Here is a 24,993-nt window from a genome sequence, read left to right on the forward strand (position 1 = left end):
CCAGGGGAGATCAGCGCAGCGAGAGCGGGTGGCTGTAACCCAGCAGGGCTGTCGCTTGGCAAGGAGGTGTGTGGCTTCGTGCTGAACTGATTAGAAAACTACTCTCTTCTGTCTGGGATCTTCTGTGTTTTTCTGCAAAAAAAAAGCTTCATCGAGGGACTGGCAGTCCTGCTTCTCCTCAACCAGCTTCTATTGTGGTGGTTAGGAGCCTGCAAGAGAGACGGGGTCCCTCAGTGGACTCTGTCCTCTGATGGTGGTACCTGCCATCAGTGTTCTGGTCATGCTGCCGTAGGTGTTTTCCCTAGGAACTGTGCCTTTCTCAGGTTTACAAGGATTTTTAAAATTAGATCAGCTCTCCCAGACTGATGATAGGTGGAAGAAGAGAGATGAGAAGCTGGCAGGTGACCACGCACACACGTCTGGGTTGAAGTGCTACTGGTAAGGGGTCTGGAAATCTACATGGGGTAGCACCAGTTTCTACTGTGTTGCCAGAGATGAACCCATCAATGGGTTTTAGGCAGTTTTAGTAATGTCTTAGCTACTTTAAAGATTCACAAACTGTTTCTATTACCCTTGGCTTGAAGTTGAGCTTATGGTTTGGGGTTTGAAGTTAATTCCTCCCTGTTCCCCATGGCGTTTTACTCTGCTACCACTTGACCTCCATTTCCCTGCAGTAATAAGGTCAGCACACGGAGCAGCGCTGCCTTCCTCCCACCAGCCCTCCTGTCTTGGTGGTCCCTAGAGCTTTCGCTGCTTATTCCTTCCATTTTCCCACTTTGCACTGTTTAAAAACAAGCAAGCAAGAGCTCCCTGGAGCCAACGGCTCATTTGCTGGCAAGGACTGCCTGTTAATCAATTAAAGCTCTGCGAATGTATTTGCAGCAGGGTGGATGATTAAGATGCTTTCTGTCTCTAATGCATGCCTGTGGGAGGCTCGCCTGCATGTGAAGGGCAGGTGTGTTGGCCTGGAGGCCCTGTGATTCTGCTTTTATAGGTATCAAATACCAGTTTTGGTTATAAAGAAGCCAGCTGTTAAGGACGGTGAGGGAAGGGGTTTAGCAAACACCAGTGTTTGCCTGATGGAGGTTGTTACCTCAGCACACTCTCCAGGGCAGCGTCTCGCTGATCTGCTCTGAAGCAGCTCTGGGGGATCATCACCCCAGGGACCACCACGTGCAGAAGTGGTCCTCACTGCATCACAGGGGCAGCGAAGGAAACAGGCTGATGTGGAGGACACTCAGGAAAATCAACGGAAAAGGTACGAATGGGGGCAGCACTGAAACAGCATCGAAAGTGCGTGCCCAGGCAAAAATTAGTGTCAATAAACGGGTTCGTGCTTGTGTTTTCGCGCTCTGCTCTCAGAGCAAACCTCAGCTGTGGGAACCTGTCAGCCCTTCCGAACATTGCTTTGATTTCTGCCGCTGATCTCCATTTCCAGGCATGAATTTGGTTCTTTTCAGAGCCTTAAGCAGGGGAATCAAAGTGACACAAACCACTCCTGTGCTTGGCTAAGGAAAGGGACCTGCAAGGTGTGCACGGAGCCCTTGTCGGGTCTAAGTGTCGTTTTGGGGTTCACAATGGAGTCATAATAAGTCTTTTCTTAACATTGACGTGCCATAAACTGTAGTGCAGTCCTCGTAAAATGAAAATCACATTCATGCTTACAGTTATGGAAGTAATGTATCCGTCCCCTGAGCTGGCCAGTGGTCCAAAATCCATCACCGCAGTAAGTCAAGCCAAAGAAGTCTCTACACTGGCACTGTTCACTGAAATGTGATTTAGTAGAAAGACTATTAGTGTGTTAAAGGGCTGAGAGTGATCAGCTCAGGTTTGATATTTGGTTAGGGCTTGGCAAGAGCAAGATCCAAACCTGGCCGCAGGGCAGGAACGCCGGTTAGGGAGGACTTTGCGGCATTGTGGTCTGGGTACGGAGTTATTTTGTGCGTGGAAATCCTGGGGAAGAAGGAAAATGGCTGGAGAAGCAGCTAAACTCGGGAGATGGAAACCGAGGCGTCCGCACGGCTGGGAGCTGTTCAGTGCAAACCCCAGCGTGGCTGGTTGTGCTGGCGTGGGGAGATGAGTGGCCCGGGAGAAGGGGCTCAGAGGGCAGATGGAAGCAGAGGTACCGCGCAGCTCCCTGCCACGGCAGCCCTGGAATGGGCTCTCTGCCGGGAGCACATCGCGTCCCCGTCCCCAGCAGGGCCCTAGCTAAAGCACAAAGTTTCTTTAGAAGGTGTGAAAACACACTCTCCACTCTGCCCGCACACTGGGAATACTCTAAGAGAATTAAGAAAACACTTGCTGAGATAACGTTTTTACAGCAAAATAAATCAAACCAATTAGTGATTAAAAAATATATATATTTACCATTTTAATAACCAGGTTTCACACTATCACTTAGCCCATAAAACAAACTAAAAGTGCTGTGGCCAGAGCAGAGCCCTGCCTTACAGCTACCACCAGAGAGCATCCTTGTATATTTTTTCTGTGGAAACAGCACTGAGCTGGGAAGTAACCCATCTTTCAGCAGCCTGTCTCTTTTTTAAGTGCTTCCCAGTCAGTTAAAGATACAATAATTGAAACTTGTCTATCAATCATGTTAGCAGACAAAACAACATTGTTTCTCTTCTCTTTTTCTCCAACGTACTATAGCTTGATCGGCTTAACAACGCGAACAAAGACACTAAGTCAAAAATCTCACTTAAATGTTTTCACGTATAAAAGCACATCGTCTTTGGGGAGGGAAGGTGCAAAATTCATTGTTCAGAAGCGTTCTAGGGGAATACTCAAAAGGCAAAAAGAATACCGAGAATACAGTATGTGCCCACAAAATACCTTTTGGGATGATTAAAAAAATACCTGCCAAGAAATTTGCATAATGTCTGCACATCTCATCTGAAGCGGCTGATGTATGTGTCCAGTGAAACAGGCTAGGGGATTTAGGCCTGACTCTTTTTTTTGTGCTTTCTTGGAGTACAACAGCATGCTGAAGCTAGGTTTGCCCTTTGTAAGTCCCCATTGGTGATGGGGCAGGAGGGCAGGGACAGGCTCTGAAGCACTGTGTGAATGATTTTTTTATTCTCCTGAGCGTGTTTTCCCTTTTGCCATCCACGTGTCCCTCAGCATCCAGGCTCCCAGAGGTGCAGCAGCCTCCTCAGAGCTCCTCCACAGTTTTCTAGGTGTGTTTTGCAGTTCTCTTGAACACGTTTTCTCCAGAAATCCTTGACTGGGCTGTGGTAGGTGCCTGTGTAGGTAAGTGACACCCAGGGCAGCGCAGCCCCGGAGGGCTGGGACAGGGGCACCTCATGGACTGCTCCAATGGGCCATGAGCATCTTTGCTTTGCAGCAAATAGCTTCCTACGTTTCTTTCTCTACACCCAGGGCTTTGCTGTCAAGAGCTTTAAAGTTGTTTCAGTCAACAAAAAGTGCAGATTTTTTGGATACAGGTCTGCAGTGTGGCAATTCCTCCTGGCTAACGGGGCCTGGTTGTCCTAGGAGAGCCGTGTAGTGAAGGGTTCATTGGAGCTTTCTGCTTTTTCAAGCCAGGCTCTGCTTTGCTTCTTGTTTTCACAGCAGTGTGGCATTGGGTTTGTACTTTCATGCATACACTTCTACAAAATGATTCAGCAGAGGATGCTGGAACAGGTCTAAGTTTACCCCGTGGAAGAGCAGAAGACAAATCTCTTGATGCAAATCCTTTCCTTTTCTCAGTCAGCTGTGGAAAAGGGAAATAAATAAGCTGTGAGAGGCACCAGCACTTTTATAACTGCTTGAGCAACACAGGGACCAGCACGCTGAGTCACAGCAACGCTGCTGCTTCCCACACTGCCATTAACGCTCCCATTTGCAAACATTAACCAGTGGTTTTAGGGAGGTTTGAAATTAGTGGTCTGTTAGTTACTGCGTGTTTCCCTCTCTGCGCAGTCTGCTGAGAATACCACAGCCATTATAGCTCATAGACGCTGTCCCCAAGGTGACTTATGCTTTTATCTCCAGATGATTACGATTCAGTTAACTAAAACATGGTCATTAACTAAAAAGTGGTCATTGTGTCCTCGGTACCTCACACTTGCGATGCTTGCCACCTCCTCCATGTGTTGTTCAAGTTAATTTGGGTTTTTACTAAAAACCTAGCGGGATGGGAGGGCGTCTTTGAGCTGCTCTTTCCCTGGTGTTGTCCAAGCTATGAAAATGCTTGTTAGGCTGAAAGGGGTGGGTTTCCTTCAGTTGAAGTCTTTAAAGTGTGAAGACATAGGTACACCACAGACCAGGTATATTTCCAGAACTTCCCAAAGTGCGTGTTTCTGGTCAGATGGGCAAAAAGATTCAAGGTGTGGTTGCTGTATTTTACTATTTTTTGTCCTTCTTGAAGAAGCTTTCTTTTCAGATTATTTTCTGAGTTAATTCCAATTCTGTTGCGAGAAACTCATAAAGCTGCTATTGCTCAGTCACTCTCGGTCTCCTTGTTAATATAATACGAAGATAAGCAAAGTTCAGGGAAACTGCCTACACCGGAGAAATGGAACAAGAAGGCATTTCTGAACACTGCAGGTTTTTCAAAGCTTCTTTGTTCAGAGATAGGGAAAACAACCTGTAAAACTTCGTCCTGACAAAGACAGCTGCAGATCTAAGGCTATTGAAAAGAGTCATCTCTCCAGATGTAGGTTGGCATGTGGGTTCACAATCGCAAATATGACTTATGATTCATCCCAGCGTACCGGTGGTGGGGGGAGAGAGTCTATATTAGGACAAACCTTGAATGACGAGGGACAGCTCACAACTTGAAAAACATGGAGAATGAGGTCATATGAGATGAAATGCTTCAGTATTGCCAGGCACATGTTCATTTACTGAAAGAGAAGAAATTTTGAGTGATTTTCATAAGCAGCAATATTCATTTGCTAGCAGACAGGCATCTCTGCATTTGTCTTAGGCTTAGAGCAGCATCCTACCAGCCCATCAGGTGCCACTCCAGAGCACACTGCTTCTTCTGCAGCCTTGGGTGCCTCCAGACACACCGTGCAACCATGTCTGGAAAAAACTGGTCCTGCCCAAGAGGCATCTTATGCCACATGCACGGTAATTTTCAGAAAACAAGTGAACAGTTACAAGGCTCCTTAAAGACCAGTTGTGATGTGCAACATCCTTTTAGTTACTTGAGGTGCAGGAAGAATTTTCTCTGATTTTCACTTTTTGCTATAACTCTAATCGAGAAGGCTGCTGGCTTGCACAGGAACGTTGCTTTAGGGCTGATACAGGGTGTGGAGAACCATCAGCTTGATCACTTTGGCATTTCCAGGGGTGCAGCACTGTGCACTCATGATCAGTAAAGATGGCTCTGTACTTTGTTTGAGTTTACAGTTTGTGAAGGCATTTTTTTCCCCTTCTTGAAGCTCATGAAAGGTAAAAGTCCAGAAGACAGCCACCCTTTTTTGATGTGCTGTCTTCAGAGGCCCACCTTGGCATGCCAGCAGCTTAGGCAAGTGGTATCCGCCAGCTGGGACTTGTGTCACCTGTGGGAATGGCCAGGGGGAATGAGGAGAGAAAACACTGCTAGGGAAGAGTTGGGGGCATTTTGTCAGAGAAAAGTGATGTGTAGGTACTTTTATTGATGGTGATGTAAAGCATCTGCCTTGTTTTTGTCCCTCCTGCGCCCTGGGGTTGCCCTGAGCTTTGGTCAGCTCCCAGCTGCGGCTGGCTGCCCACCATCCTCGGACTCTGCTGTCCGGACCTCTTCTCCACTGAACCGGAGGGATTACCGGCTGCTTTGAATATGCTCCTGCAAAGCAGAGCGTTAAACCCCAAACTTCCATCTGTTCATGATGAAACGTCTTCACCAGCTGAATTCGACTAATTTAGTGATTACCAGCAGAAGAGAACGGTCTCTCCGATTCCTCCAGCTGTTCCAGCACAGAAAGCCTCTTGCCTCCCTGTAAGGGGTTGCAATCATTTCCTCTGTGTTTTTTATCTAATTTTGTTACAGTAATTCAACGAGTCCACTCCGGCCAGCTGTTCTTCAGGCCTCCTGGCCCGCATTGATTATACAAGGCTGCTGGTGATGATGTTGAATCAATCTTTCCAACAATTTTGCATCTGTCCTCAGCTCCTGGACTTGTTCCAGCTGTTCTCAATATACAGCTGATAATTTAGCAACAACCCCCACAGTGATGCACTAGCCTGTGAAACCTCCTAACTGTGCTCCAGTTTCTCGCCTCCCAGGCTGGCGGTAGTCATTGAAAACACTGCACAAGTGACACTTCCAATAAATTAGCAGTAATTTAAACTCTTGGTAGCAATTCACAGATGAGGTGGGTTTTGCCTGGCACCTCCTTGTGTATCAGGACGAGCATTGCTCTAAGCTCAGACGTGACATTTTCTGAAGGTCATCTTCAGTGAAAGCTGTCGGACTTCTAGTGGTGAGGGGAACTCTGACGTGTGGACAAGAGGCCTTGAAATGGTCCTTACAATGTCCTTGGTCCTTGGGGGGTTTTAGCCTGAAGAAGAGAAAGCTCCAGGGAGACATTATTGTGGCCTTTCAATACTCAACGAGTATTGAAAAGAACGATGGGGACAGACTTTTTTTAGTAGGGCCTATTGCGATAGGACAAGGGGTAATGGTTTTAAACTAAAAGAGGGCAGATTCAGATGAGCTATAAGGAAGAAATTTTTTACTATGAGGGTGGTGAAACACTGGAACACGCTGCCCAGAGAGGCAGTAGATGCCCCATCCCTGGAAACATTCATGGTCAGGTTGGACGGGGCTCTGAGCAACCCGAACTACTTGAAGATGTGCCTGCTTGCTGCAGGGGGGTTGGACTAGATGGCCTTTAAAGGTGCCTTCCAACCCAAACCATTCTACGGTTCTGTGTCCCCAGGGAGACAGAATAGATCAAGGTGTCCTGTTTCCCTTTCACTGGCTTCCTTTTGCTCACCAGTGCCTCCTCTCCTGAGGTCACTTTGGGCAAGCAGAGAGAGTTCAAGTGCTCTGTTCAAAATCCCCCTGACTGTAAATGTTGCCTCCTTTCTCTTTGATATTTATCAAATCCCAGGGGTGATCTCTGGTTTTCTGGGCTGGTTTAATTCAAAGACTTCTCCCCATGCTGCTCCACGTTTTCTGCTTGTGGTCTCCTGTTGTGCGTATCCTCCTTTTGCTGCTTCTCTGGTTTTGGGCTCTGCTTGGCAGAGGTGCTTGGCCGATACCACAGCGAGGATGCTCCAGCTTTGCTCTCTTTTTCATCTCCAGATAGAAATACGGGTGAGCATGCAGCAGCTTCTGCTTTTCTATGCCTTGATATTCTCTTCCTTTCCTTGGAAAAGTCTGGCTGTAGCTTTCTGGATGCTATACTGTCCCTTAAATCCTCCCAGAGATGCTGAGGCATTGGTCCACGCTGTAATCACCGAAGGATTACAACCAGTGTCATTCCATATTAATGGGATTATTAAGTAAAATTGGCTTATAGGATCCAGCATGCTGGCGGCTTACCCCAGCTGAACAATAGCTGCGTGTCCCTTCCGTGCGCCTGCCCCTACACTGCCTTCCTGCCAGGCTTCCCATTGATTTTAAATTTTACTATTGACTTTTAAAGCACTCAGGGGCTTGGGTTTTTCCTACATTGTTGATTTATTGCTTTCCTGGGAGCTAGGACAACCTTAAAGATCTTCATCCATCAGCCTGTTGTCAGTGTCAGAGTTCTGCCCACAGATTTTGGCAATGAAATGCTCCAGGTCCGGCGCTGGTGGTGTTCACTTAAAATTTGAAGCCTGTTTGTTTGTGACGGCCCAGTTCTGCTCATGATCAAACGTCCTTAATTCAGAGCAGAGGTGGTCACTGCATCGTATTTTATTCCCTGCTGCAGCTGGCACCAGGGTCATGTGTGATGTGGGGCAGGTTATGGGAAGATGCTGCCCAGCATCCTCCAAATTTTGGAGAAATCGTTAGAAATGGTTTTGGCCCTTACATCAGCCCTGGCTGCCCAGCAGCGGCAGTGTGCTGAGTAGCCTGGAGAGAGCCTTTTCTGAGCTCATTACTTCCATTTTTCAGACCTTCTGGAGGGAGAGGAAAAGCACCAGGCTTTTCCAGCCCTCCAGTCACCGGATGAAAGAAGCCTTTGAAAGCTTCAATCAGAGGGTGAGGTTGCCAGTGGAGGGCTGATTGAGGATGTGCAAGGTTGGGTACTGCAAGAGAGTGCTGTGCTGTGCTGGGCACCCAGTACAGTAGGTAAAAGTGCTGCTGCTCCAGCTCTAGCTTACCTTCCTTTAATGAACTTATCGTTCTCCCTTTTATATTGTTGGGGTGTGTAACTTGTTTTTTCTTATTAATGATGAAGTAACTGGTTACAGCACAGGGTCTGTGTCCGTTAGCACATCTGCCCAAAGACACTTGTACTTTCTGACACATTCTCTGCGTACAAGCGGTGTATTTGTCCTTTGTCTGAGCATGTGCATTCTCTAACACACCTCAGCTCTGCATTTGAATTTTAAAAATAAAACTAATGAAGAAGGTTATTGCCTTATGACAATAACGATGCTAATTGATCACTGGCACAGCAGTATTTTGGGGATGTTTCTGGAAGTTGCCTCGGTGAATTCTTAATCAAGTGTGCGAGGGCTTTCTATTTTGAGTTCCTGCCTTGGGTAAAGACCCCCTTCATTTGGCCAAGCTTTATTCCTCCATCCTCAGTATTAGCACAAAAATTGTTAGAATTAAGTGTAGCCCATTTTTGTCCTGACTTGCTACTATCACAGCAATAACCCTTGCTCCTGGCTCCACTCCAAGGCCAGATATTATGCTCGATCTGGATCCGACCCACAGTCTGTGCTCGTTCCTTTTTCGCCTGCCTGTGACCCAGGAAAGTTCATTGCCTGCAGCAGCCAGGCTGGGGAGCTGGAGGGAGAGCACAGAGCAAGTTTAGTCACTGCTAAACCCAAGCAAAGATGCCAGAGCAAAGCAGGTGACCTGCTGGAAGCTGAGGAGGAAATCTGTGACAGCTGTAACTCTTAGTTATGAAAACCATAGAACAGAGTTAAAACTAATACAAGACAAAAGAGGACTAAGATGACTCAGGTCTTGCCCAAGGAATTTAATTTAACACGTTGAGAAGCGCTGCGTTGTTTTGTTCTGTGTTTGTGTCAGCGACCAGCGTGAGGATTATTGCGAGCACAAGACTCTGCCTGGCGTTCTTCCAGAGGGGGTGCGTGAGGTTAGAGCTGCGTAAGTCTCCTCTGTTGTGCTGGGGAGCTTTGCTAAGCTGCCTGACACTGCTTGATCCTTCTGACTATAGAGAGAAGCTTTCCATCATCTGCAAAAAATTAGGGGTTATATGAACAGTGTCATGAGGAATATCAGTGTAAGTGAATTACGGCACCGATGCGTATCTTGTGGAGCACGTGGCCAGAGCGGTGCGTGGGTCTCCCCGTGGGTCACGTACTGCAGAGCAACTTGTGCTGCACGGCTGTATCTGAGTGGCGACGAGACACCCAGCATGTGCCACTCAGAGCTCTGAGCTACACAGAAGTCTCCGGCAGATGCTTTATACCCTCCTTTGCTGCGAGAGGTATGGGCAGCTGTTATGAACGGAGTGTTGGATGCAAACGGTGCCCCAGCCATCATCAAAAACTGTGCTTGTGACAACTTCTAGACGTGCTCTCAGCTTCGTCAGCTCCCCACAGTGCAAAAGCATCACTCGGGGCCCCGTGTGCCTATCAGTCCTCTGGGCAAGTTCACGTACCGCCCATGCGCAGTGGGGCTGGTGGAGCATCCTGCGGCTCCGAGGCAGGACCAGAGGCTCTGGTCTCAGAGGGAGGCAGAGGTTGGAGAGGGACAGAAGTGCACAACATCACACTCCCAGCTTCTTGGGCCAGGGCTCGCCAGGGAGGTTTTCTGAGCAAGAACCGTGTCCATTAGGTTCTGTTTCTGCTGTTGTCAAGAAAAAAAGTCTTGGTTTCTTTTTGGTGTAAGCAGGGTGAAATAACGCACGTGTCAAGCTAATCCCTTCTTGCAGCATTGGACTAACAAAGAGCTGTTCCTGCAGACCAAGGGGCAAGAGCATTGCAAGACTTCCTTCATGTCTTAACAATTCTCATCAATCCATTGAGAAAGTCCCAGGGAAGTCCTGAATTTCATCACAGAGATAATTGTGGTGCTTTCCCCTTTCCCATGTCTGAATCTCTCTTACCCTTCCTGCTTCCGCCCAGCCCTGGGGTGCTGCTGTCAGAGGGAGCCCCTTCCCGGTGTCAACTTATGCCAACTTTTGGTGTATCTTGTGGGTCTGAGGATGTGCCACCTGGGAGCTCTTGGAGGCCAACGGGCTACCCCTTGCTGTGCTAGGCACATGGTGGTGCTCCCAAAAGCCCGTAGTACGTGTAGCTACAGCATGATTGCATCTTGCTTGCTCTCTGCATTACGAACCGTATGCAAAGGGTGAAATACATAAATGAATAAATCATTGGCATTGTAACACTGCAGACAACTGGAAACATGATATAAATACTAAAGGCTGGATCTACACTTCCCAGCAGTGTTTGATGTGGGCCACAGAAACACTACCCCAAGGGACTTCTGGTCCCTGAGGACCTGATTTACGCCAGTGCTGGAGATCAAAAGCCAGGATGTGGTGTTGCACAGCTATAATAACGGCTGTCCAAATTCCATTCAGCTCCAGGTCTGGTGAGACAATGCTAAAATGCAGTCATTGGCAGACCAGGAATTAAATTATTTGTGTTGGCTGGCTTAGGGAAGGGATTCACTGTTTTCATCACATGCCAGTACTGGTTCAGCCACGTATGGAGGAAAAGAAGAGGCTTTATTAGGCTTTATGAATTGACTGGACACGAGAATCTGGAACCTGAGCCCTGCTAGATGTAACGTTTATCCTTACAAAACTCATCTTCCAGTTGTGGACATAAGGGGGGCTGGATTCCCGTCACGCATCCCGGGATTGATATAACTGCCGATGAGAGCTCCAGATGCTCCGACCTGCGAAAAATCATTGCATAAAGCCCTGAAGTGCCAGATGTGTCGTTAATAGGTTCCTTTATTTACTTCTTAATATTTGCTTATGCCAACCACTAAGCACAGTCCAGGCACTGGCCCTTCTGGGGTGGAGTGTTTCTACCTGGTCAGGAGCATCTGTTATTTGCTGGTTAACCAATCTAGGGGCAACCCTTAGCTCTAAGGAGACCAAATTGTGGAGGTCTCCTGTAGCACGAGGCCAACCTGCAGAGCCATATGATGTTTCTGCACTCGAGATGCCCAGCACGACATGCTTTCCGAGGGCCTCTCTCCGCTGGGTGTCACAACTTGGGAGAACGGTGTGAGATTTCTTCCACTTGAAAATTTGTATCCCTGCCTATTCTGGATTGTGCCCTCAGGGAAACAACATCTAAACTGCAGATCACTACTTATTAGTCTATGGTTTCTACAAATATGAATTTAAATAGTCTATTACCTCAAAGCACTGTTAATGTTATTATTCCCACTTGTTAGATGCATGCTCCGTACTGAATATGCTCCAAATTCATTAGCTTCCATTTTATGTTGCATAAATTTGTAGTCTGCCCTTTCTAAAGAGAAGATGAAACCTGACTGTAAAATTTACTGAACAATTGTTCCGATGTAGCTTAATTAGTAACTTGCAAGGATTTTGCAGGCCTCTGAGATGGCTTGAAATGCTTGAGTCATTTTATTATATGAGTTGGGGTTAATATTCCAGATTAATAATACATACGAGCATTTATTAAACTCTAGGCAGCACTTACAAACAAAAAAAAAAAACTTGTTTATCATATCTGTAACAGCCTCAAGGAAGAGAAACTTGTAAGTGACTCAGACTCTGCTCTCTTTTCCTTCGTGCTGAGTCGCAGCTGAAGCTCTGGGGGAGGCTGAGCTCCCTGGGAGGAGGACAGGCTTCATTTCATGGACTGCTCTATCATTTCCAAGTTTTCTTCTAAGGACAAGTAGATGGCAACCTTTAAATTGGAGTGCTTTGCTCGGGATATGGAGAAGGGGTCTGCTGTTTGAAAAGCAGTCGCTTCAAAAATGTAATTTCCTATAAAAGTGTTCAAGATGAGTAGCAATATTTCAGGCACCAAGAAGCACCCTTTGCTAAAGGAGACCTTGAAACATCATTTGACGTGTTTAGGAGGGATGATGATCTGAGTAGGCTGGTTCTTGATTGCTCTGTTATGCCACAACAGCCCGTAAGGCTGACTCGATGAAGATCTCCGACCCCTCCAGTATTTGCTGGGTCACACATGGTGGCTGATGTACAAACGAATGTGGGGTTTTATGTTAGTGCACTAAGACTCAAGGGCTCCTGGTTTACAGACCACTGCTAGAAACAACTTATAAACAGGCAGTAGCTCATATGCCACTGTAAAAAAGCAGAACAAGTCTCCCTATAGGGAGGTTTAAAACTTTCTTGACTGAGTTTTCTTAACTTCAGAGGATCAAACTTTCTCCAGATCTATGTGAGAGGAATAGCGCCAAAAATATAATGATGTACCTATTTATGTCAGCAGAGATTCTCAACCAGGCACTGAGATGCTCCCCTGCCTGCTGGAGAGAGGCAGAAGGAAGCAAGTAATAGACGTTAAATAAAGAAGGAAACCTCTAGCTTGAACGTGGAGCCTTAGGATGCAAATTTAAAACTGGTGCAACAATATGGCAACGTGCAGGACCATTGGAGAGGTCCAGCATCAGCAAACCTGCGCAAGTGTGATTAATCCACGGGCTGTTCTCCAACGCCTGCAGGCACCTTCATTGAAAGTGCAACATGAGGCTGGCTGGGCAAGGGCGGGCTTTTCCACAAAGAGATCACGAGGCTTGCAATAGTGACGAGTGCAAATGTATTTGGAGAGCCAAATTCATCTCTGTGTGTGATGTCTGTGTACAACTCATCAAATTAGGGTTTGTGAGACACATCAACCTAGTGCTGGCTCTCTCCATGGGACTAAATTTCCTTTAAACTGCTTTCACGTGGTGTGCAAACTGGAAACAGGCGCGTTAGTGATGCTCACAGCGAGGCCTGCAGTGGAGCAGCAGCAGTGAGGATGACTCAGAATAACAAACCTTGTCATCCCGGGCGAGCGAGTGGCAAGCCAGCAAAAGGGAGAGCTGAGGAAACGTCTCTTGGAGAGTGATGAGAGAGCAGCTGGGGCTGGTGGAGCGGGGCTGTGTGCCCCACAGCCAGGCTGGGAGCTGTGGGCAGGCTGGTGCCAGGGGAAGGGGGTCTCCTAGACACTCCCACTGCTATGCTACCAGAAATAATGTTCTCCTACAAGTGAGATAAGAAGGAGCTGTGTGGAGGAAAGATTTAATCTTTGCTAATTCATCCTCTGAAGCTTATGCAGCGCATCCAACAGTCCCTGTCTGAGGTGTCCCCACTGGGGTGGGAAGGGTTGGCAGAAGAAGAGCAGGGCACAGCCCCACTGCACATGCTTCAGCTTGTTTTATTTGTGCTGTTCACAGCCCTTCCAGTCCTGTCTCTCCCTTCCTTCTTGCTCTGTCTCCCATTCAGCCCATCAGGAAAGTCTTGAAGGGTTTTCACTGAATTATGCAGGGGGCTGGGACCTGCTGAGCTGGCAAAAGCCATCTCCTGAGTTTTAGGAGAAGCCCATGCAGCAGTTTAGCTGGATCTAGCATGCAGTGAAGGTGGTCTGGGGAACAACCAGCTTGAACTTGGGCCTATTCAATTAGCACTGGTATCATGGAGGAAATGTAGGTCCCACTTAAGGTGGTACCAGATGTCTCTTTTTGGTACAGCTGGGTCAAGATCTCCCTTTTTATGCCTGTGATAAAATTCTTTATTCAATTTCTGGGCATTGCTTTTGTCTACTACTTGTGTTCAACTACAAGATCAGTGGACTTGACTGTATTGGTTGCCTTTCAATTCTGTTGTCAAAATAAGTAAGTTAGGAGATTGCAGACCCAACCCAAATGCAGTCCTTTCAGGTGGGCTGATACTTGAGAAGTTTCCTCTGTCTATCCGGGTTGGCTTTGAGGCTCGCTGAAACCACTGGCATGACCTGCTGATTTCAGTGTCTGCCCAAATATTTACAACGAAGCAAAATAATTGTGCTGCCCAAGGCATAAAACTCCTCATCAACCACATGTTCCTATCTGGCATGTCTCTTGTCCAGCTATGACAAGCCTAGCAAGCAAATCTGGTCTCATTTGAAGGCGAGTCTACGCTGCATGAAGGACTTACCTCTGCCTCTGCCCATTCATCATCACCCAACACAAAAATCCTCCTGCAGCCGTCAAAATCAATCTAATTGTAAGCAATATAAAATGATGCTTTAAATAAATCTAATTTGCATACTGAGAAAAACTTCTCAGCTTACTGAATATGGAAATTACCAGTGGAAAATTATTTATCGCCTCAGTATCAAAATATCAGAGGCTGGCTGGTGCCTTTGGGAAAATCAATTGTGATACAGCAATATTTCTCACTTCGCCATATATAATGTGATCTGCCAAATTTAATCCAGTTTCACATTTGACGGTCCCCAGTAGGATGAAAAGGTGAAGCTAATGTCATATAAACAATGCCAAGCATCATCCCCCATGAAATTTTATGTGACAGTTGAAAGGTGCCGAATTATCCCAAAATAGTCTGGGGACTTCACAGCTCATGCAACCTGGCAGTTTACAACAATGCAAATATTTTGCTGCTCACTTTGCTTCAGTTCTCGCTTTTTAATTGTAAATTCGGTACCAGTATTTCAACCTAGTAGGTGAGAGAATGGAGGGTTTTCTTGCCATGCCATGCATTATCCTCAGTAATCAAATGCTGAAGGAATGTGGAGGCAGAAGTAAGTATTTGCTGAATCCCAATCCTTCACTCACTGTTGATCAACCAAAAGTCTCATCTACTGCTATTACAGGGTAATTTTCCCTAAACGTGACCAAAATGAGAGATTTGTTCAGGGACATATCATGAGCCAAATTATAGGGGGTTTTAACCATGCAAAAAATAAATTGCTTTTTTGCTCTTCTCCTGTGTTCCCAGATCCTGAAGCACTGTTTCTATTATGTGGGCACATCATCGCTAAGGGAACTCCTTGTTTTTCTTGTCATTATCTGCAAAACGAGTCTGATGTATATGTAGGACGTTAAAAATGTGTACGTTTATTGAAAATTGCCTGAGTAAGATGAACTACCATTGAGAGTATTTGAGTACAGCCTACGTAGTGCTGCTAGTTCCCAGTCCAAGGAAAGGGCTAGATGTGGTTTTCTGTTTCCTCCCGTTTCTCTTGGGCAGTGTGGCTCACTGCTTCTCATCTTTGACATCGGGGATCTGGCTATATTCTATTGGGAAAAAAAGCCCTTTGTGGTTATATCTGTGCTGGGGTTGCCCAGCTAATTTCAGTGAAGTCTGGTGATGTCAGAAGGATGCAATGGAGAGATGCTCACTGCAGAGCAGATGTGACTGCTGGAATTTTTTCATTCCTTAACCTGCTCTGCATCAGAGATCGGTGTTGTCTACCAGTCCAAATTTGTCAGGTGCTGCCTCTCTGCAGCACTGAGTGCATAATTTAGTAGACTGAAGAGCTTTCAATTTGCCTATAATGAGGCTAATTACCAAATGAACACTATGTTGGTCTCCATGGGACCTGAGGATGGAAGAACTAGGACTCTGCACAACATGCACAAAGATCTCATTATGTTTGGAGTAAGCACTGCATTAACATGGGACAACATTTTTTTTTAGCTGATAAACGATGCTTATAAATATCACCTTAACGCATTTTTATTGATGGCAGATTTTCTTAAGATCTCAGTTACCTTGTCAGTTACCTTATGGGCTTGAGGGGAAGGCAGCTTTTCAATGAGCTGCTTTGCAGTCGGGGCAGGAGTAAGTGGTGCGTTGCTTTGGGTGCAAAACAAGTGTAAAGGTAAATCTTTGTTAGAGACGTGAGTAATGTCTGTAGTGAGTAATGAGGTTAGCACAACTAGTCATAAAGAGGGGGGTGAAACTGGTGAGCTTCTAAACCTGTGATGTGCTGGATGCCAGTTCTTCACTGCAGGATTACTGGCATTTAACTTGGGAGTTGCCAACAAGATGATGGAAGAGTTTCCTATTGGTTCGTTGTCCTGGAAAATATTGTGAGTTTATCTTGAAAGCAGTCTTGTAGTTTTAGTTCCTTTGCAAACTGTTCATTACAATATTCCTGCGTTCGTGCTTTCTTTGTTTAGTTCCATAATTAAGAAATATTTTTTTCTAATCTTTCACAGTTTGCAAAGGGATGGAAGGAGGGCCGAGTGCTTGGTCACACTACCTGTCATGCCTGAGCCTCCTGTGGTGTTTCTCATGGACCCACCCATGGCACTATGGCCAGGCTCTGTGAGGACTGCCAGCAGGAGTTGGGGGCTGTAAAAGCAGGATTCCTCTCTGCTCCAGCTGCAGCACAAGACTCATTTGCTGGCAGGGTCCAGAGAAGGTTGCTTGGAATTGTGACAGCTAGCAGAAATAGGTATGTCCCCAGCGTGGGGGCAACCTGTCCCTTGGACCCCCAGGGCTGACAGTGCAGGGCTGTGAACTAGGGGTATGAAAAGCTTTCGTTTCCACAAAACCAAATATATGTTTGTTATTTAATATTATCCCGCGTCGCTCTGGTGGTTGTTCTGCTGTTGTTCTCAGGAGATGACTCCCATCTTGGACTTAAAGTTCTGGTGAAAAGGAAGGATTGCTAATTATAAACTCGGTACTTATCCTTTTCTCGAGTGGCAGCAGCTGGCCTGTGCTTTGATAGCACCAAAAGACCCCCTGGCTGTGCTTTTGGAAGAGGTTTAGTTTGGCTTTTCTCTTCCCCGGGGAGGCAGTGGCCTGTCTTCTGCCCGCAGAGGATGAGGGCAGTGCCCAGGCCCCTGTGCCCCATGACTGGCATCGTGGTGCCAGCACACGAAGGGACGTTCATGAAACCACGGAGCCCGTCGGGCCCGGAGGGTTCATCTTGTTGGGATTTATGCAGCTGTGAACGCAGGAAGAGTCAGGCCTCTGGCTATATGATCGTTAAACAATTTTCATTCATCATTTTTGGCTGGCCCCAGAGCCCCGTTAAATAGCTTTTCCCGTTAGCTTTAGTGGGCGTGAGGTTTAGCTTGGTGTTTGAAGTGGGGCTGCAGGGAAGGGAGGTGGGGGTCCCGGATACAACCACTGCTTCTCACTGCTGCTGCTGCCCCGTATCTGCTCAGCCATGCGGGGTGGCTGTCGGTGACTGTCCCCCAGCACCTCGGGCATTTGGGATGTGGTCTCTGCCAGCCCACTGCAAACAGCTCCCTTGTAGGGGACAGTAATCAGCTGTGTCTTGTCGTTGGGCAGGACCGGGAAATCGTGGAAACGCTTGGAGACCTGCTGCCTCAGGGAGGTGGTCGGGGGACAGGCAGGCTGCAGCCTGCTCCCAGCAAGGCTCAGGCTTTGCCCAAGCGCTGGAGAAGATTACCCAGAGCTGATCCAGCCCAGAGGTTTCACCATGGCAGGAAGGTTCAGAGCAGCCGACGAAATCTGGGGAGTGGGCTGGGGGCAGGAGGAGGGGGTCTGCAGGGCAATCGACTGATCAGAGCAGCTGTAACCACCAAAGACTGCTTTCTCCCATTTTAGTTATGAAAATCAGACAGAAAATCCTAAAGGGAAAGTTAGCATTAGCTTATTAGGAGAAATCTTCAGCTAACCAAGACAACTATCTGTTCAAATACCAACATCTTGTCTTTTCAGTGTGAAATGGGAATAGCTACGTTATATAAAATACAAGAAGAGAAAGGTGTATTATTGTTTTAACGCAACCTTTCCAAACAAATTTGCATTCACACTGTATCTTAACAGAGGGATGCGGGAAGCAGACAGAAATTTATCTTCTCCAGAGAGTGATACATCAGTGCCCGGTTCACGGGAACATTTTTCAGACATCTCAAGAGCACCATGCACAAAAATACACATACCATGAATTTCCTGAGCAGACAAGAGCTAGCTGGAATGACGACAACGGTAGGAAGAGCACAAACCAATAGCAGAAGCCTGGCAGGAGAAATCAAGATTATTCCACTGGAAATGCAGTGAAAACAGCTAGGAAAAAGTTTGTCTGCTCATTAGTCAAATGATTTGTATTTCCTTCGTCACCTGTCCCCAACATGTCTTTTGTGTAGAGTTCAGTTTCCCTGATGCTCGGCACCCCTGAGGAACCCACTCTCAGGGAAGCATCTTGCTCTCCCCCCGCCTCAGCTTCGAAGAACCTGGCCTCTGCCTCTGAGCAAAATTTGAGCCAGTGGAAACTTTTGGAGGAAAGTCAGAAAGAGGTCAGCTGAGGTCTTTTAAAGAGCATTTTGCAAGAAAACAACTTCTTTGTGGGACTTGCACCCCTCCAGCCTAATTTCCCCTGACAAGAGAGCGGTGGCAGCAGGGTTGTTGTACCAGCGGAGCAGTGACTGTTTGCTTTCCCTTCCTGTAGACATTAACAACTACTCTCTCCCTTTTAAACAAACCCACACAGTAGAAGACAAGTTGTCAAGAAAGATTAAATCAGTCTTTCTGTAAAGCATCGGAAGTCCGGACTCAGCTTTTGCAACTGAGGGCAAAATCTTCCCAAAGATGGCTTGTGCCATCACCTGGGGTGGCAGGGACACAGTGCTGGTATGGGAGGAGATGGCATCCCCCTTGGTTATCAGGCCATCAGCATACCTTGATCGTGATCTTGTGATGTGTTTTGGGGTGCTGTCTCCCAGATTTTAGTGGAGGTTTCTTCTCCTCCCAGTGGCACTATCCACACTGGGACGCAGTAGCCCCAAAGCATTTGCCGATTTGCCCCAGCGCTGCCTCCAACAAGTTGTATTGAAGCAAAACCAGTCAATATTGCAACTCTAGAGGTTACTGAGACTTCCTGGGCAGGCAGGGATTGAAGTTGTGTTGGGTCTGGAAAGATCAATACACAGGAAGGGAAAGCGTTCCACAAATCTGATGATTTTTCACTTGGCCTTTGCTTATCCAGGAGACTGATTGTATTGGAGGAGCCTAAGTCTGGAAAGGCTGGGTTAAAACAGTTATCCAGGTTAAATATTTAACTTTTTGTTGTATTTTTCCTCAGTGGATGTCAAATGTGTTACGAAAGCTTTTGGTGTCAACTGTCACGTTACGTGCGAACCCAATGAAACCATTTTTCTGGCACTTTTGGGACCACAGGGTCTGTGCAGGGAAGCCTGGCCCCGTCGTGGCGAGGGCAGAGAGAGGGGCTCTGGGGTGGCCCCTGGGTCACAGCCTGAGTTTGTCACCCTTTGCATCCCTCTGACACACAGGTCCCAGGCCATTGCTTTCGTTTTCTGCTCTAGTTTGTTTGCTGACCCTTCTGCAAACACGAAGCCGTAACCATAAGCATTAATCTTATGGCACTGTGCACAGGCTCTACTGGGACGTTTCCTTTTTATTCTTGCAGAGCAATTTTCCTGCCTTTTCCCCTTCTAATAAGAGCTGTGATGGATAGATAAACTTTTAACATAAACCAACCAGAAGCGGTTGACTGGTTGGTTTTGTCATAACACGCCAGGAAGGACCAAGCTCGGTGGCACGAGGTGCGGAGCAGCAAGTGGGAGCTTCTCTGTGAGCGGTCTGGATGTGAAGTGTGTGACAAGCGAGCGATCAGTGGATAGCATGAACTGGTGGCAAGGTGGGGTGGGAGAAAAAGAGGTGCAGTTTAATAAGCCGTGTCCTCCAAGGGCAAAACAGTCGGCAAAACTAGCTGAGTCGCCTGGATTGTTTCTCAGGAGGGTGCTTGAGGGATGGGGAAACTCCACGCAGGTTGTACAGAGGAACCTCCCTGTGCCAGGGTGTCTCCATGTGGGGTTAACCTGTGGTGGAGGAAAGCCAGTGAAGCTGTTCCCAAAGCCACAATGTGCATGTTCACTGCTGCCAAAGAGGACTGGGGGGCACGGCAAACATGCCAGCACGCTGGCTAGCTGGAGGCTGGCTGGCTTTCTCCCCAGAGAGGCTGCAAGCTGCCTCAGCAGGGAGGGCTGGCCCGGCGCCTGGTTGCTGCCATCCCTCCTCTGATGGCTCCTGGGCTGCTGTGACAAGGTCCTTCTGAAGAAGGATGCCCATGACGCCCCCACGCCCCACGCCGTCTATCCCAAATCGGCACCTGATTGCTACCACGTGCTGTCTGCTTCGGTCTCACCAGGGCAGCCATGTCTCTAGGCTGTAGGAAAAAATGATTTCGTAGCACAGCGATGAGTCTGTGGAAAGTGTGGCTTGAACCAGACAGTCAAAACTCAGCACAGGGAGGAGTTTTCAGTTTCTTTTGGATCCATGTGGGCAGCCAGGAGCTTGTATCACCTCCTGATGTGAGCCCTGGGAGGCAGGGGCTTGCCTTGGTGTGGGAGATGCTTCTTTCTCACGTGCTGGCGCCATGATTTGGGCTGCATCAGATGCCGCAACGTGAGCAAAGGCTCAGTCTGAGCTGGCTGGAGCACGCTGAGGCTCCTGCAGGCTTATCTGATCAGCAGCAGCTCAACACGGATCCCGTGATAACAAGGATGCTGTGATTTGCCACTCCTGCTGGATGTCAGCATAATTTTAATGCCTCGAGGACAGCGTTTGATTAGGGAAAGAATTCCAGAAATGGCAGATTGTACTCAATTGGTGATGTAATTAGTAACATAGTTATAAATTGACTAATGCCAGAGGTATATGGTGGCTAATACCAGTCTGCGCCATAAGAACACATTTGGATCCCGGCTCTGACCCTGGATCGTGTACTAGCTGCTTGGATGGCTCCACCAGCAGGTAAAAAAGCCCAAATCCTGGTGGACCTTCCACTCGAAGGAAACCTGGGCTGGGTGAATGGCTGATGGTGTGATTCCTGCAGCACTCCAGCAGCGTGGGCTGGCTTAGCGTTAGAATGATCTCCTTGTGTCTTCCTTTTTCTCCTTGAAATCCCAACTGCACGGCACATTGTCATCATCCTCCTTTACCCCTTCCCCTCCTTTAGATCGCAGGCTCTCTGCAACCAGGGAATATTACTGACTGTGGGCTGTGTTGTATGGGGGTTTTTAAGCCTTAATACCTGTGAACGTTCCCATTTCTACATGGTTCGTCACAGAGATGGCACAAACCGGCTGGTCTCCACTGTTAGTATAATTCAAGGTGGCAAAAGGTGTGACAACCTTCTTGGAGGTGCTTGGGGCAGCGGAGGAAGGAGCAAGGAGCCCCATAACTGGAGGGAGCATCTAACAGCGAGACTTGGGCATTTTTCAGCACAGAGCTTTCAGGGTGGGAGATTCACGCTTGTATGGGCGCCCATTGAAATGACTGAGTCTGGCCATATGCCTCCTGTTACAGGATTAAGGTCTTGGTTGAAAATTCTGGCATGAAGAATAGTCCTATTTGATGTAGCTCTAAGAAAGAAAATATTTTTGACCATATGGGGAGAGATTAGGAGAGCAAAGATGGCACTTTCTTACATGATTATTAAATAATCATTATCTCATAAGTCCAAGTACTTATGTAGAAGTACTCACAACTCTAAATAGGCTAGTTGGTGTCTTTTTAAAGCAAATATTTGTTATAACTTACTCCAGATTTTCCAACACGTGACTTTAGAATTCTGTAACTTCATACTCTTCTGCCAGTCAGCTGAATAATTAAATAGCTAGGCTGGAGATTTTATTATCCAGAAAATCTGCAGTTGAGCATTTGTTGCACAGAAAATGGATACATTTCTTTTCCGGATACATTTGGACACAGTAGTACATTTGGATCTGAATCTCTAGCAATTTCATTTATAGAAGTTTTCCAAGTGTCAAGTGATATTAAGTGAAATGAAACACTTTGAGTCTAAATATTTCACATCTCTGCATAAATGGCTGCTTCTATTATTGCAGAATACGAGTTGCAGGCTTGCCCCTCCATTTTCAGCACAGTGAGTGAGGATTTAGCCCTGGGACACCTATTAAAGGTGATGAGTGTCAGTGTGCCCATGTACTTTTCCATCTGTGCAAGATGAAATGCAGGCAAACAGCCTTTTCATTTCTTCACCTTCACAAAATGCCTTGCAGCTTGTTTTCTTCTGGCTTACCTGGAGCTCTGTGCTGTTGACGCTATAGAAACATTTTTCTTTCAGAAATTATTTGTATTACGGGGCCTGGCACCATATCTTCAACAATCCAGTGAGTAACACGCTGCAACAGGAGCTGATCTCACAGAATGGGTTTGACACAACCCCGTGGCATTTGGCTTCAGAGGTGGACATGCACCGATGGCAGGGCAGGGAATAAATGCTGGCCAGGACAGGGATGGGTTGAAGGGCTCTCACTCAAGCTTTGGGTTTTATTTTAAAAGCTGCCTCCAGTGAAGCTTATTAAAGGCTGAAATAAGGAAACGAATGACTAGACTTTCAGGAGCAGTAGGTACACAGCTGTTCCCCCTGAGCTAATGCCTGTGTCCAGGAGGAGGTTTACAAAAATCTGCAGTTTGCATGTCAGAGAAGCTTTAATATTTGGCCCTCAAAGCCTGAACCCTGGCGTTAGCAGGGGTTTATGGAGGCTGCGGCGAAGCAAATCTTGTTAATTCACGAAGCTGATTGAGTTTGTCTTGATTTTAAATGGCATGGTGTGTGGTACTCTCTTCAGGCTTGATTCATAGCCTGTTAAAGTCACTAAAAGACTTCTGTGGATGTCAGCAGGCTTTGGGTCAGGCGTTCAACATGGCAACAGTGCCTTTTTAGCCTGCTGTTGTCATTCAGAACCTGTTTGTTGCAAAAACCCAGCAGATTTCTAGGAGATATAGCTGGCTCTTGCCATTCTGTTAGCAATAATGTTTGGGGAGTTACCCACACTGTGTTAGGGTGTAACAGATGGGGAACATTCCTGAGAACAGTCTATCCACAATGCAAGCATTTCTTCAACAGCAACTGAACTTAAAAATATCTCTCTTGGTTTGGTTAAACTGTTGTCACTTAAATTACTTCTCACTGACCACCGAGTAGTCCTTTGTGAAGGGTTCATGTTTTTGAGTCCACGCTGAGCTTTGCTCCATGTTGGCTTATGAAGCAGGCTTGCTTTGTAAGCCTTGCTGGGACATCTTTTGAACAAACACCAGCCAAATGGTGCCAACAAGAGCCCCGTGGGTTTCTTCAGAGGTTGGAGTCTTTGAAGCCACTCATGACACAAGCTGGTGCTGGTTGCTCTTGGCTGGGAGAGAAGGACCTGTCAGCCCTGGACCCCCTCTGCTTTGAGGCAGGTTTCCTTGCCGATGGAAGAGAGCATTGCTCCGAACCTGGTGGAGCATCTGTCGCATGTCCTACCTGCTCTTGGCCTTCCCTGCCTCCAGGAAGGCTGCAGTGGTGGCCAAACTCAGCCACATCTGCAGTCTGAGCCAGCACTCTGAGGATCTTGCTCCTTCGCAGAAATGGTCTTCACGACTCAGCTCCAATTTTGCATCCTCTTTTCACTCTCTAAAGGTCACGTAATTGTGACATACTCTGTTCAAAAACCTTTGGGTCACCCCCATACATAGGATAGTTGGGGTATAAGCAATCTTAAAGTTTCCGTAAACCAAGTGCTATGGTCTGTAGTAAGGTGAGGAAATGCACTGACCAAGACAGAGCCGTGCTTGTGCAAACTTCTGTGAAGTGTTTTCTTCACCACTCTGGAGCATTTTTTTGCACTTAAGTCCATGTCCTAGGAGGATGTCCAGTCCCTGGTGTATTTTCTCCTCTGAATAATGAATCTCTCCACCCCCTGTGTACTCTTCTTCAGTTGATCCAGCTGTTAAGTGTGATCTATCTGCTCTAAATGCATACCTTTTTTCTCTGCTCAGATGTCTGAGTCCCTGGAAATCTCTTGTGTCTACACCCTTTAGGGTCTGGTGGTTTCCAGGCCTCTTCCTTCACCTTGATTTCTGTGTTCTGCGGTTTGGGCACTCCCTACCTTGGCTGCCCTGCTTCAGAAGACACACAGGAGAAAATTTGCTGTGAAACCAGAGCCTTGTGGTTTTCTTCTTTGAATGGGAGTCGCCAAGACTTAACAATCATTTGTTATCACTGTTTAGAGAGATGCATGGCACAGCCCCATGAGCAAACACTGACCCCAGACACATTGCCAGTGAAGGAGCTGGAAAAAAGTCCTCAAGTCATCAACTATTTGTATTGAAATACTATTTACTCATCTCAGAAGAAAATCAGGAGGGAGAAATCAGAGTGTTTCCCTGCAAGCAGGGTGGGGAGAGCGCAGCCACATGTCTGAGAGAGCCCAAAGGAGGTCTGGAGTAGCACTGGACCCCAGACTTAGGGTTGTCCTCAGTGTCCTGCCTCCCACCACACCGCCTGCCTGCTTACTGCCCATCTGCCTTTCAAAGAGCACTGGAAACAGCATTTATTTCATTCCAGCGCATTTGAGTGACGGAGAAGTCTCCAAAGACAGTTAAACTGTTTAATACGTCTCACAGGACCTATTGGCAGGTTTTTGCCGTCTCTCGGGAAGCTGTGGCTGCTGAGGGACCACGGGAAGCAGGCGGGCGGCAGACCAGGGGCTTTAGCAGCCCGGGCTCCTGCCCTGGGAACACCAGCTCTGCTCCCTGTGGTGCCACCACCAGCCACTGCTCGGGAGCAAGAGGTGAGTCCGGCTTTGCTCCCCATGCTTTTGCCACAGCACCTACTGATGCCCTGTGTTTTGCTTGAAATTATCATAATTAGCATAGAGAACACTGGCTGCGTGGATATTTTTAGGGTGATAAAATTATAGAGATGAGCTGGGACAATGAGTTGAATCAAGGGAGTGGCTTTCGGCTCCTGTTCCTTTGCTCCTGCTTTATTTATAGCTGCATGTATGTGCGTGTATCTCTATGTGCTCACCTCTTTCCAAAAATCAGATCAAATCTTCCTGGCACAGATGATTCCCAGTCCATGTTTCCTTATTCATCAAAGGACCATTGCGTCATGTTTCATGTCTAAGTCATACCTAGAAATGCATGAAGCAGAGCTTTTTTGAGCTGAATTAAGATCAAATGA

The sequence above is a fragment of the Leptosomus discolor genome, chromosome 9 (assembly GCF_034619465.1).
Source record: "Leptosomus discolor isolate bLepDis1 chromosome 9, bLepDis1.hap2, whole genome shotgun sequence".
In the NCBI taxonomy this organism is placed as follows: Eukaryota; Metazoa; Chordata; class Aves; order Leptosomiformes; family Leptosomidae; genus Leptosomus; species Leptosomus discolor.